We start from the raw sequence: 12,214 nt of genomic DNA, 5'->3' as shown, positions 1-12,214 counted from the left end.
TGTTGTTGGGCCCTGCACTGCCGAGGCTCAAAATGTAAATGATCACCTTGTATTAGGAATGATGTGACTTTGACACTCAAAGTCTCTGTGCCTCAGTTTTCCTTATCTACAAAGTTAGAATAATGACAGCACTTGCGTAATAGGATTGTTGTCAGGATCAGGCTAGGGAATATATGCAAAGAGTTTAGAACAATGCCTGACACTCAATACATGTCTTAGCTATATTAGCATTTTCCAGAATTGCCTAATTCATTTTCTTATGTATTTTGTAATTGTTTGCTTCCCCGAGCACCTTACTTTCCCTGGCCTAGAAGGGCAAGATCCCCCCGGGTCCCCCTATTCCCACTGTATAAACAGGACCTAGAATGTGCAAGGCACGTATTAGGTGTTCATTGGACATCGGTTGAATAAAGGAATGAACAAAAGCCTGAAAATAATTCCTTCCTGGCCTTCTCCAGGCTCTTGAGAGTCTCAGATGCAGCAACAGGGGCTGCTGTTTCACACACAATTCCAGGAAAAGCTCTGCTGGATTTCCATTCAAATTCTGCCACCACTCCCTCCTAGCCACGTGGCCTTCGGCAGGTCACTTAGCCTGTCTAAGCCCCTCAAATGTAAAACAAAAATGTGAAACTGCCCTAATCTCTTGGAGTGGTTGTGAGGATTACGTGAAAGTAAGTTTATTAAAAGCCTGATAATTTTTGTCTCCTGCTGAGTAGTACTTTCTGTCACCTGAATAATTGATAAGTGGATTCTCTAAGTCCTTATTGGATGCATTGATGATAACACTCTGGGGCAGGAGTAGATCACAGGGACCAAGCCTGCAGCCACTCTGCTGGACACCTCAGCCGGGCTGAATTGGGGCCAGTGGTCATTCCCGTTTGAATACAATCATTTAACCAGCTCAAAGTCCAATGACCTGTTCTAATGTTCCCTCAGCATTTCCCCACTTCCTCCACAAGCCCAGTGGAGCCTAGGAATGATCCAAGTGGATGGTATCACAGATCCACTACCTCTAACATGAGAAATTCTTGCGAATACTTGCTTAAAATAGATACACTTTCTGTTGGCTGCTGCCCCTGACCTCTGAAGCTCATATGTCCACCGCGAGAGGAAAAGGGGAGTTTGTCGTGATCTTTTCTCAGAAGAAACACATTCCTTCCAAATTCTTTCCAAATCCTTCTCCATATCTTAGAAGAGAATGTAGTGGGCTTATAGGGGAAGGAGAAGAAAAGTAGTGGTTTCTTTTTTCGGCTCTCTTGGAAAGCCACAATTCATCCGAGTCTCACATGTGGTATTTATTATCCCATTTCACAGATGGGGGAAGGCAGGCTCAGGGACTCATACAAGGTCACACAATCCAGAAAGATTCTCTCCCAGCTCCATCTAGTTCCAAACCCTGTTCTCTTTCCCCAGTACCATGCTGCCTCCCACCAGCTGTAGTTACTAAAAATGTGCTTGCTTCCTGTCTGGGGGATGATCAATTTGATTGTGTATCCAGCCCCCAGCTCTCCAGGATTCCTCCAAGGTTCTTGATGGAGGGGCTGAGTTCACATCCACAAATTCCCCTGGTATCCTGGGAGGTCATTTGTCTGGGCCGCGAAGCTGGAGCTCATCTGAGGCCACCATGTGCTCTTCAACCCTCCCCTCCCTATCCGGTGGCTGTGCTTCCCTTTGTGCGACATGGAGGCGGCACGCCTGCACTGGACGACCCTTCTTTTGACTGCCACAGGGAGCCACAGCCCTCTCTGCTCTGAGTCCCCACCATGTGAAAATTACTGAGCCTTCAACATGCTCTTACTCGTAGGAGCAATGGCCAGTACGTGAGAAAGGCCTCGTTTCAAATAAATAATGGCCGCCGTTGACAATGGAAGTATAAACATGACCCAATATGTGAATTGCTCATCATTGTCCCTGTTAATAGACACTCGTCTTTACTGTGCACACAGGTGGTCTAAGGCTGATGCTCACAAGAGGACAACGAGCAGCATTAGCTGGGAGGGGCCAGTGAGTGCTGGGGTCAGCTAAACTGCAAATCAAGGGAGAGGCTGGCATGCCCTCAACCCCAAACCCATATAACAGGGTGACTGGGTCAACTTAATTGGGTTGCTCAGGAGAGCAGCAATCAGGAAGGGTGGGCTATGCTCACATCCTGGGTGGGAGAATGCTTTCTCTGTTTAGTTCAAAACAGATGGGTCTTTGGGAGACAGATACACACCTGCCCACACACACACACACACACACACACACACACGTGAACACACACCCATGCACACACGCATGCACTCATGACACTACGCATGTGTGCACATGAGTAGGACCCCATCCAGTTCTGTGTTTCCCTACACTTTATCGCCCAGTATTGATTTCTCTTATAGCCAGAAGAGGTCTCAGGAATCGACCAGTTCAACCCTCTTCTTTCCTGTTTTACTGGCAATAAAATGAGGCCATGAGAGGGGCGGCGACCCTCCCAAATGACACATGATGAGTTGAAAATGCTGAGTGGTCCCTGGGTCTCCACATCTGCAGCCCAGAGCCTCGCGTGGATACCCTCAGGTTGCTAGTGTGTCCTGGCTCCAGGCTGCAGCCTGTCTGTGAGGGGAAAGAGAGGTCTGCAGAAGAAGGTCATGGAATGGTCAATAGTGGCAGGAGAAGTTCCTGAGAAGCTGCTGGAGGCATAGACACTGAGCTGGACATTTTCTATCCACAGTCTTCTTTAAAACTCCAACAACCCTATGAGAGGAAAGCCACCATTAATTTACAGATGGGGAAACTGAGTCTTGGAGAAGCTAAGGCTCTTGCCCAAGGTCAGAACTGTTCAGCAGCAGAGCTTCGTGGGGGTTTGGGGTGTACTCAGATCTGCTTCATCTTTCTGCTGCACCTGGGGATGGCCCCGAGGCCTATATCATCCCTGAGGCAGAGCGGCCCCTTGGGCAGCCTCTCACCCTGCACACAGAAGTGGGTGTGAGCCTCAGCATGGTCATCTGCCTTCAGGCCCAAGCGTCTTCTCTCCAAGTCCCTTCCATCTCGGCAGTGCTTGTTCCCAAGGCCAAGCCCACGCAAACCCAGTGCTGGCTCTCCCTGCCTTGTTCCTGGCCATTCAAGAGCCTTCTGAAAGCCCAGCTCTCCTATCCTCAGCCAGTTGACGGTATCTACTGAGTTCAGAAGCATCCAGGCAGTGTCCTTCCCATGTGACTGTGGTCTCGTGGCTGTTCTGAGCTTAGTGCCCTTATCTACTAAGTGGACACAGTAATACCTACCTTGTAGGTCTTCAGGGAGAGCAAATGAGGCCACATCAGCAAGCAGGAGCTCTGCCCACAAACCCTCCTTCCCTCTCCTCCTTCATTCTCCCCAGTGGGAGCTGGAGTTGTCACAGCCACTGACCCTGCACTGGGGTCAGAAGAGGGCCTGCCACCCACCAGGACCCTGCTGGGGGTTCTCATGTGGGCTCAGGGCTCCCTGAGGATTGAGGCTCCCTCCTGTTCCCCCTCCTTTCCCTGTGCCTGGAGTGGCCTTTCTGACCACCTTTGACCAGGTGTGCCCACCTGTCCTATGGCTCAGATGAAGTGCACCTCCTTCAGGGAGTGCCCTGAACCTGCTGAGTTAGGCCCCCTCCACAGGGCTCTCCCTGCCCCAAAAGAGTCATCCTCTTCATCGGAGCTGTCACTGTCTGGGTCCCCCTCCACTGTGAGCCCCTGGGGAACACAGGCTAGGCCTGGTGAACCCCTGGGGCTCAGGTAAGGTCTTCCAGATGAGTGCATGGAGTACTGAGGCCTGGAATAAAGTGAGTCCTGGGCACGTTTTGGCTGGAAGCCTGAATGGTGCTGGTACGCATGTGGGAACGAATGACGCTTCCAGAAAACAGGGGTGGGAAATGCCCCAAATAAGTAAACACGCACCTCATCTTCACTCTGGTTTTACCCAGGACCATTCCATTTTCCACAGCAAGGGGTAACAATAGTGGATGCCTATACTCTACTGCTTCCTACATACAGGATGCCGCACAAAGCACTTCGTACAGAACCCATGAAGTCCTCACAACGCCGTTATGACAGAGGTGGGAGAGCGTCAGCTTGGGCTGCCATAACCAGATACCACAGGCTGGGGGCTTTGACAGCAGAGGTTTACTTTGTCACGGCTCTGGAGGCTGGCAGTCCGGGATCCGGGCACTAGCATGGTGGGCTTCTGGTGAGGCCACCATCTCCAGGCTCACATGGCCTCTCCTTGGTGTGCTCAGAAAGGGAGGACAGAGCAAGCTCTCTGGTGTCTCTTCTCATTCCAAGCCAGGTGTGGTGGCGTGCACCTGCAGTGCCAGCCACTCAGGAGGCTAAGGTGAGAGGGATCGCTTGAGCCCAGGAGTACGAGGCTGCAGTGAACTATGATTGTGCCACTGAACTCTAACCTGGGTGATAAAGTGAGACCCTATCTCTAAAAAAAAAAAAAAAAAAAATTTAAAATTTAAAAAGTTGTAATTCCATCATCAGGGCCTTACCCTAATAACCTCATCTAAACCTAATCACCTCCCAAAGACCCCATCTCCAAATACCATCACATTGGAGGTGAAGCCTTCAACCTATGAATTAGGAGGGGACACAGTTCAATCTGGAGCAGTCATAAATGGCATTGGTCAGTACGGGCTGGGTTGCGCTGTGGTGACAAAAAATCTCAGTGGTTTAAGACAACGGAGGTTTGTTTCTCGCGTGTGCTGCATGAGTGGTGCAGGCTGACAGGGGGCTTGTGCTTTTCACCAACATTTCATGGTTGCCATGGAGGTGGTGGGTGGAAGGGGGTGTGGCGAAGATGTAACAAATCACTTATATTTCATTGGCTACAAAAAAGTCACAACACCATGGGTAAGTTCAAAGTGGATAAGGAAATGAAATTAATTTTGTGACTGTTCCAAGTATGCTTAAAAGATTATGTTTCTTTAAAAAAAAAAAAAAAGGCAGAGAAGTGCGATCTTGCCATGTGCCCAGAGGAGAAGCAGAATATTTGTGAACAGCCCAAATAACCCATATGCAATTTTATCCCCATTTTACAGATAGATAAACTGAGTCAAAGAGAAGTTAAGAAAGTTTTCCTAAGGCCACTCAGGTAGTAAGTGGTGGAGCCGGGATTGCCTCCAGGAAGCCTAGTGGCAGAGTTTGCACCCTGCCTGCCACTCTGGGTGATACCAGCAAGGCAGCTACCAGTGCTCTCCAAGGCCCTCCAAGGCCCTCCAAGGCCGGGCCATTTTCCATGAGCTCAAAGAGAAGGTTCAGGAGAATGGCATATTCAGGCACCACCTACTCCATTAGCTTCTTCAATCTCATCCCCGACCCTGGAGCTGCGGCTGTCACCCAGAGCAAGGTGGAAAGTGTATAATCTATCAAACTGGATTGAACTGCATTGAAGACAAGGCCCTGACTCCACAGCTCCACCTACAGCCAGTCAGTGGCATTCACAGCACTGAAGCACCTAGAGTGTTGCCTGACAGTCTCAAATTCAAAGGCAATCCCTTCTGTTCCCACAGGTACCCCCACAGTCCTCAGCACATGCGTTTCACTTCTTAACACAGAAAACACTGTGGCTCAAATTCATGGTCCTTTAAAACCACCATGTTCTTTTCTCCATACGCACCGGGAATGAACCCACTGGCAAATCCAAATAAACAGGAAGGGCTGGGCCCTGGCTGCTGGGGCATCTCTGCCCCCTCCACCTGCCCCTTGCAGCTTGGGGTTGCTGCCCCCAGCACACTGCTGGTCTTCTTGGTAGCTTCTTCTTAAGTATGGGTACCTCAGTGCTCAAGTCCCGCCTGGCCACATCTCTGTTGGCATCTCCAGGACCCAAGGAGTCTCCTGATGTAAGTGACTTGAATTTCAAGCACGCATAGAGGTAGATTGAAAAACATTGCATGAAGAAGAGCCCCTCGTCAAGATGTAAATTGCTTCCTAGGCTCACTGCTCAACAGGGGACTGGATGGGATGTGAGTGAGGCTTCTGGCCACTTCTCTTTAAGTCTGTGCCTGGCCAATCTGGGAGCCTAGTCTGGAATGGATGGGCAGATGGACGGATGGATGGATGGCAGTGGTATAATCCTATGCAGGTACCTACCATGCCTTTTCAGGACTATGAGCTCATCGCATCCTGGCACATGTTAGATCAGTAAATGCTTCTTGAGTGAATGAATGAGACCTCACCATTGAGGGAAGTTCTTGGAAGTTCCCCAACTCCTATCACAGCCTCCACCAAGTGCGTGACTCCTCCTGACTGAAGGGAATGTGCTGTACCCGGCGTTATTTACCACAGCTCTGCACGTGAGGTGCAGCGGAAGCGCATGGAAGTCGCGGAGAGCGTCTTTTGGACAGCTTATCTCTTGGCAAGATTAAGCCGGCTCTCCACAGAGGGGCCCGTATTGCAGGCCTGCGGGGAGGGCTGGGCCCACTGAGTTTGCACCTTTTTACCCGGCATCTGTCCCTGGGATCAGGAGAGCCAGGAGGCTGGATTAGATGGGTCAGCGCCCTGATTGACAGTGACACTTCCTCCCGTGCCCCCGCCTGCCCCCCGGCCTCTCCCGCTGTTCCTCTCCTGCCTCACCCGGGCCCCATCCTGTTCCCGAGAGTGGGCGATGCCTTCTAATCTCCTTACCAGGAAATTATTTTCCTGGGTGTGAAATCCCTGTCCGAGGGGGAGGGCAGCAGATCAGTCCTGCCCTGGCCTCCAGGCTGACCGCAAGGCGGTCTCCTAGAGACATCTGGCGTGGCAGCGGGCACAGTCACAGTGTTAGAGATGGGCAAAGCCTGGGCACTTCTACCCCCAAATGTGACGCTGACCTCTGGGGTGGGCTGTCCCCAAACCGCTCCCTCCTGTCTCCATTCAAGGGAATTTTAGAAAAGGATCCATGGCTGCCCGTTGGTGACTGTTCCCTCCAAGAACAAGCAGCATGGGGCTGGGGCTGGGGCTGGGCAGAGCCTGGCCTTGGTGGGGGTGAGGACTGGGACCCAGTCTTGGCCCTGCACCAACTACTGTGTGATTCTGGCTATGTCCCAACCTCTGGGACCTCAGTTTCCCTCTGACTTAACCATAAACAGACTCTGAGGGCAGGGGTGGGGTCTTCTACACCTCACGTCCCACAGTATCCAAGCATGTAACATTGCAGAGAAAATGGCTGGGGCAGCAGAGGAGCAGCCACCCCTTACCACATTCCTCAAAGGGGCTCAGGTCACCCCAGTGGGATGTTTTGAATGAACATGTCACTCTGATCATTATTGAGATCATGAAGAAAAGCCTTAAAGGAAGCAGCCTGAACACCAGGGCCAGTCCATGTGACTCACAGCATGAGAGATCTGTGCCTAGACCAAGAGATGAGCAGATAAGGAGGAGAAGGAGGGAATCGGCTTTTGAACGTGCTTGCTTGCGCCCCACCAGGCAAGACCCTCCACTGAATGACGGGGGCTGAGGAGGCAGCACAGGGCACCAGTGAGGCCATTTATTGGCTGTGTGACCTTGCACTAGTCACTTAACTTCTCTGTGCCTCAGTTTCCTTCCTTATAAAATGGAGGTAATAACCACATCTACTCATTGAGAATTTCAGTCCATTCATTTCAGTACATTCAGTCCAAAGTAAAATTTTTAGAATGGTCCCTGGGGCAAAATAAGCACTTTGTTATGATAATATCACTATTATTATGCTTACTGTAGAGAAGCGCTTAACACATTTTTACTGTAAACCTGTTGGGAGTTTAATTGCGTCCCCGCAAAAGAGATGTGGAAGTCCTGGACCCTGGTACCTGTGATCGTGACCTTACTTGGAGATGGGATCTTTGCAGATGTAATCCAGTAACTATGAGTAGATCTTCCCGGAGTAGGGTGGGCTCTGTGCTGTGTGACTGTGTCCTTGGAAGAGGAGGAGAAGAGACAGAGATGCACGCACAGGGAGAAGTCCAAGAGACGACAGGGGCAGAGGTGGGAGTGATGTCACTGCAGACCATGGAGCACCAAGGACTGGCGGCCACACCAGGAGTTAGGGAGAGGCAGGGTGACTTCCACCCAGTCTCAGAGGAGGCAGGCCCTGCGGCCAGCTTCATCTTGGACTTGTGGCCTCCAGAACTGTGAGACAGACATTTGTTTGAAGCCACTCTGTTTGTGGCACTTTGTTACAGGAGCCTAGGAAACTAATATGATAACCAAACAAATGACTGCAAACTGGGAAGGAAGTCCCCAGCAAATGGTAGCTGCTCATTTAGGGCTGGCGGATCCATGCTGTGGGAGGTGGAGGATGTGAAGGAGCCAGACTCAAAGAGGGCCGAGCATCTGCTCCCTGCTCCCGGACCTGGCTGTGGGCTCCAACGTGGCTCACAGGGACCCACGGGGCTGGCCAGCCTGTGGAAAGCACTGCTTCTGCTTTCTGATGTGCATGTCTGACCTCGTGGCCATGGGTCAGCCATCAAAGGTGAAGAGGGTGCAGCCCCGGAGTCTTGCTGACAGAGTCAAGGGTCTCCAGATCAGCAACACCTCCAAGAGGAGGCAGCTGCCTTTGAACCAAGCATTCTGGACAGACAGAAAACAGGCCCTGGGGCAGGGTCTCCTCCCTCCTTGAGCCTCCCTCCCCCTCGCTCAGGCCCCCTTTACAGAAGACCGTGCCCACTCTCACACCTACTTGCTCCAAACAACTTGAATCTTAGCAAGAGCCCTGGAGAAGTATTTCGGAAGCCCTGTGAGGGGGTGCTGAGACCCCGGGTTAGAAGGAGCATCCCCGTGTGCTCCCCGGGTTTGGAGTGGGGCATTTACACAGTGTAGCTTCCTAAACCTTCACAGCCGACTCGATAGGAGGGCACCACTATGCCTATGTTACAAATGTGGAAACTGAGGCTCACTGGATTAAGTAACTTGTCCAAAGGCACAAACTAAGCCAAGGCCAGAGTTAGGCTTTGACCCTGGTTCCCTCTGACCTCATAGCCTGAGCCCTCTACCTGCTGTTTCCCTTTTTAAGGAGAAAAAATTCCCTTCTGGCTCTTCCGATTCCATTTACTTACCTTGAAACCCCTTTCTCTTCCCAGTATTTAGGGATGCCAGTGCCATTAATAATTCTTTGTAGGTGCCATTCTGAGTCCCCTCCCAAACCAGTCAACATTTTCCCCCAGGGCCCTTGAAATGTCAGGCTCTACAGAAAGAGAAGACGCAGAAACTGGGGAAGGCAGGAAAAATCCTGGGGTGTGAATCCTACACTTGGCTCAGCCGTTAACTTTCTCCAGAACCCTAGGCAGGAGACAGGAACTTCCTGTGCTTTCGATGCCTTGTTTATGAGTTACCTGTTGCCAAGTGACGAACTGCCCCAAACTTGGTGACTGAAAAGCACAGATTTGCTCAGGACTCTGTAGCTGCAGCAGGTACGTCTTGCCAGCCCCGTTTATTCAGTCATCTGGAGGCCTTCTAGAGGTCCGCAATGGCCTCTCGCTGGCATTCAGCCAAGGCTGCCAGAGGGCAAGCCCCAGCTCATCAGCCCTCTGCTGGCCTCACCTCGGCTAATGCCAAGCAAGTCACATGGTCAGGTCCAGGGTCAACGTGGGAGGGTCACAGGGTAGGTATACCAGGAAGTGGGATTGATTGGGGGCATTTATGTAACAATCAGCCGCTTCCTGTATGTCTCAAATCAAACATTCTAAAACGCAGAAAAGCATTCCTAGAAGATCAAGTCATTTTGCTGTCATTGTCTCTGCGTGAAATAACATTCACGTAGGGCTTTACGATTGACAAAGAAATCACTTTTGACATAATGATGCTGTTTAATGTTTCCACCTACCTTCCAAGAGAGGGGTCATTTTGTAAACTGCAGAAGCAAGATTTGGAAAAGTTAAAGCAGCTTGTACAGACACAGGTTAACAAGTGGGGTGGGGACAGGACCCAGGCCAGACAGCACCTGAAGCCCATTTACCCTTCCCACGTGGACGCATCTGTCCCTCTGAGTTACTGTCGTCCCTGGACCCTGCCAAAGCAGGGCTCAGCACGGGCTGAGGCCCTCTCCCCTGGCAAAGGGGCTGCCTTAGGAAGAACCCAGAGCCATGATGTGTTTATCCGACGGTCGTGAAGTCTGGGAGAGAGGCGAGATGGGCATCTCGTGTCGGAGAACCAGCCTTGCTGCCCCACCCGGGGGCCATTCCCATGGGAAGGGCACAGCTGCAGCGACTCACACACCCACTGTCTGATGAGTCTCCACGAGAAACAGCTCAGGACCTGTGGAAGGAGAGGGTCCTGGAGGTTAGGCTGGGGCCCCCAGGGAAGGCTGAAAAAGCTGGGATTCCTCAGCAGCGGCAGCCAAGTTGAGTGGCCTGGTGCCCTTGTTTTCTTGCTGGGTGTGGTTCCACAGCACCGGAGCAAGCTGCGACTGTGCCGTCACCAGCCTCAGAAAGTCCCTTTCTGGACCAAGCGCTGCTTCCTACTATAGACTTGGGCTTCCGTCTCATCCAGGGTCTCATTTGGGACACGTTGTTCCTTCTGGCAGTGACGCCATCACCTGCTTCTAGAAGGGAACCTGCCCATTCATGCGGGCCGGCAGCTGCTGAAGAGGGAAGATTCATTGTTTAGGACTATTTGCATAAATAACGTGTGCTGCCTGCAGGAGGAAAAGGAGGCTACTCTGCACTCCTGGGCTACTTCTCAGGGAACAGAGTAGATTCCAGCGCATCTTCCTTTCCAGATTGACTTCAGGTCACACATACATATGAACACAGATGACACAGTGGAGTGAAGCCCCAGGCACACATCTGATGTACAGGCATCCATCTGTGGAGCGAGCCCACACAACATACAGTGACACTTTACACGGGTGTGTACATGTGTACCTTAACATGAAATCTGTATATAAGCACCACGTATGTGCATACTCTACGTAAATGTGGTTAGACACACGCACCTGGTATTTATGTGCCATTTCTATAACTAGGCAGGTCAGCTCTGGACACGCGCACCTGTGTGCACTATGTCTGCACCCACACACACATAGCATGTGTTTGCATATGCTGTAGGAGCATCTGTCTATAAACACACATGGTAAGTCCTGTATGTATGTTGTGTATGTACTCATAAATACGCAGTCTGTTTACTGATGTGCCCATTTCTGTCTTTTGGAGTCAGTTGTTGCCTGGGCTAGCCCTGCCTCGGCCCCAGGTTCCACCTTTGTGTTTGTAAACAGTTCTGGCACCGTCCCTCCGTCACAGCTTAATAGATATTGCGCCTGAGCTCTTCTAATCCTCCCATGATTCAATCCCCTAATCACAGAGCCTGATCTCTCGGAATATCCGCTTGGAAAGGAGAGGGGATGTGGCTGGTCTCATGGCTGTTGGAAAGAAGGGACTCACTCCTCCCTCGTCCCGCCCAGATGCCATGGGGCTCTCCAGGTGTGACTGAGCTTGGGACCAGGGCACACTGAGCCTGCCGCTGGCCCTGAGAGAGGGCTCTAAGGGCCAGGCCTGGATCTCCATGACACCTGGCACCTCCTCCAGGAAGCCCCTCACCCTGCTCTCCCTGGCGCTGCTCTGAATGGACTTAGCACTCCACTGCACTGAAGTCTCCTTGGTCTCCATGTCTGTCACCCAGCAGCTGTCTCTGATGTGCAGGCTGGGGGTGGTGGGTGAGGGTACAATGCATCTTCCCTACTCCTCAGGTCCTGTGAAGAGGGATTCCTGCCAAGCACCCCCAGCCTCCTGCCCCAGCTTCCGCCTCTTACCGCAGAGCAGGAGGGGCCCCCGGGGAACACACACTCAGCAAGCGGCTGCGCTCCTCAGAGCTGCTGGTGCCTGGGGATGAGTCCTGCATGGGCCGTGTCCCGTTGCTGCCCCTCACCAAACCACAACCTCCACTCCAGCCTCTTCCTGCCAAAACTGGTGTTTTCATCTCCATCTGCCAGGATTTTAACCTCCCAATTAGTTCCAAAGTTGAGCTGAAACAATGTTTTCTGTTTTTGTTAATTCAGTCTACTCTAACCCCAAATTATTGAAGCCCGTTGTGTTCCAGGCACCGCGCATGACACTGGAGACCCCTGACAGTGAAGCAGACATAGTCCTTGTCCTCATGGAATGCAGGGCCATGTGGGGAGGAGAACAGCAGGCAAAGCAAGCCACACACGATGTGCAATTACACTGTGGCAAGGGCTTGGAAGGAAAGGGAGAGGCTACTGACATAGAAGAGCGGTCTGGGCAGGGAAGGGTCCAGATGGAGCAGTCAATGAAGGCCTCTCCTAG

The sequence above is a fragment of the Pongo abelii genome, chromosome 11 (genome assembly GCF_028885655.2).
Source record: "Pongo abelii isolate AG06213 chromosome 11, NHGRI_mPonAbe1-v2.0_pri, whole genome shotgun sequence".
Lineage (NCBI taxonomy): Eukaryota > Metazoa > Chordata > Mammalia > Primates > Hominidae > Pongo > Pongo abelii.
Note: the sequence above shows the minus strand (reverse complement) of the source record.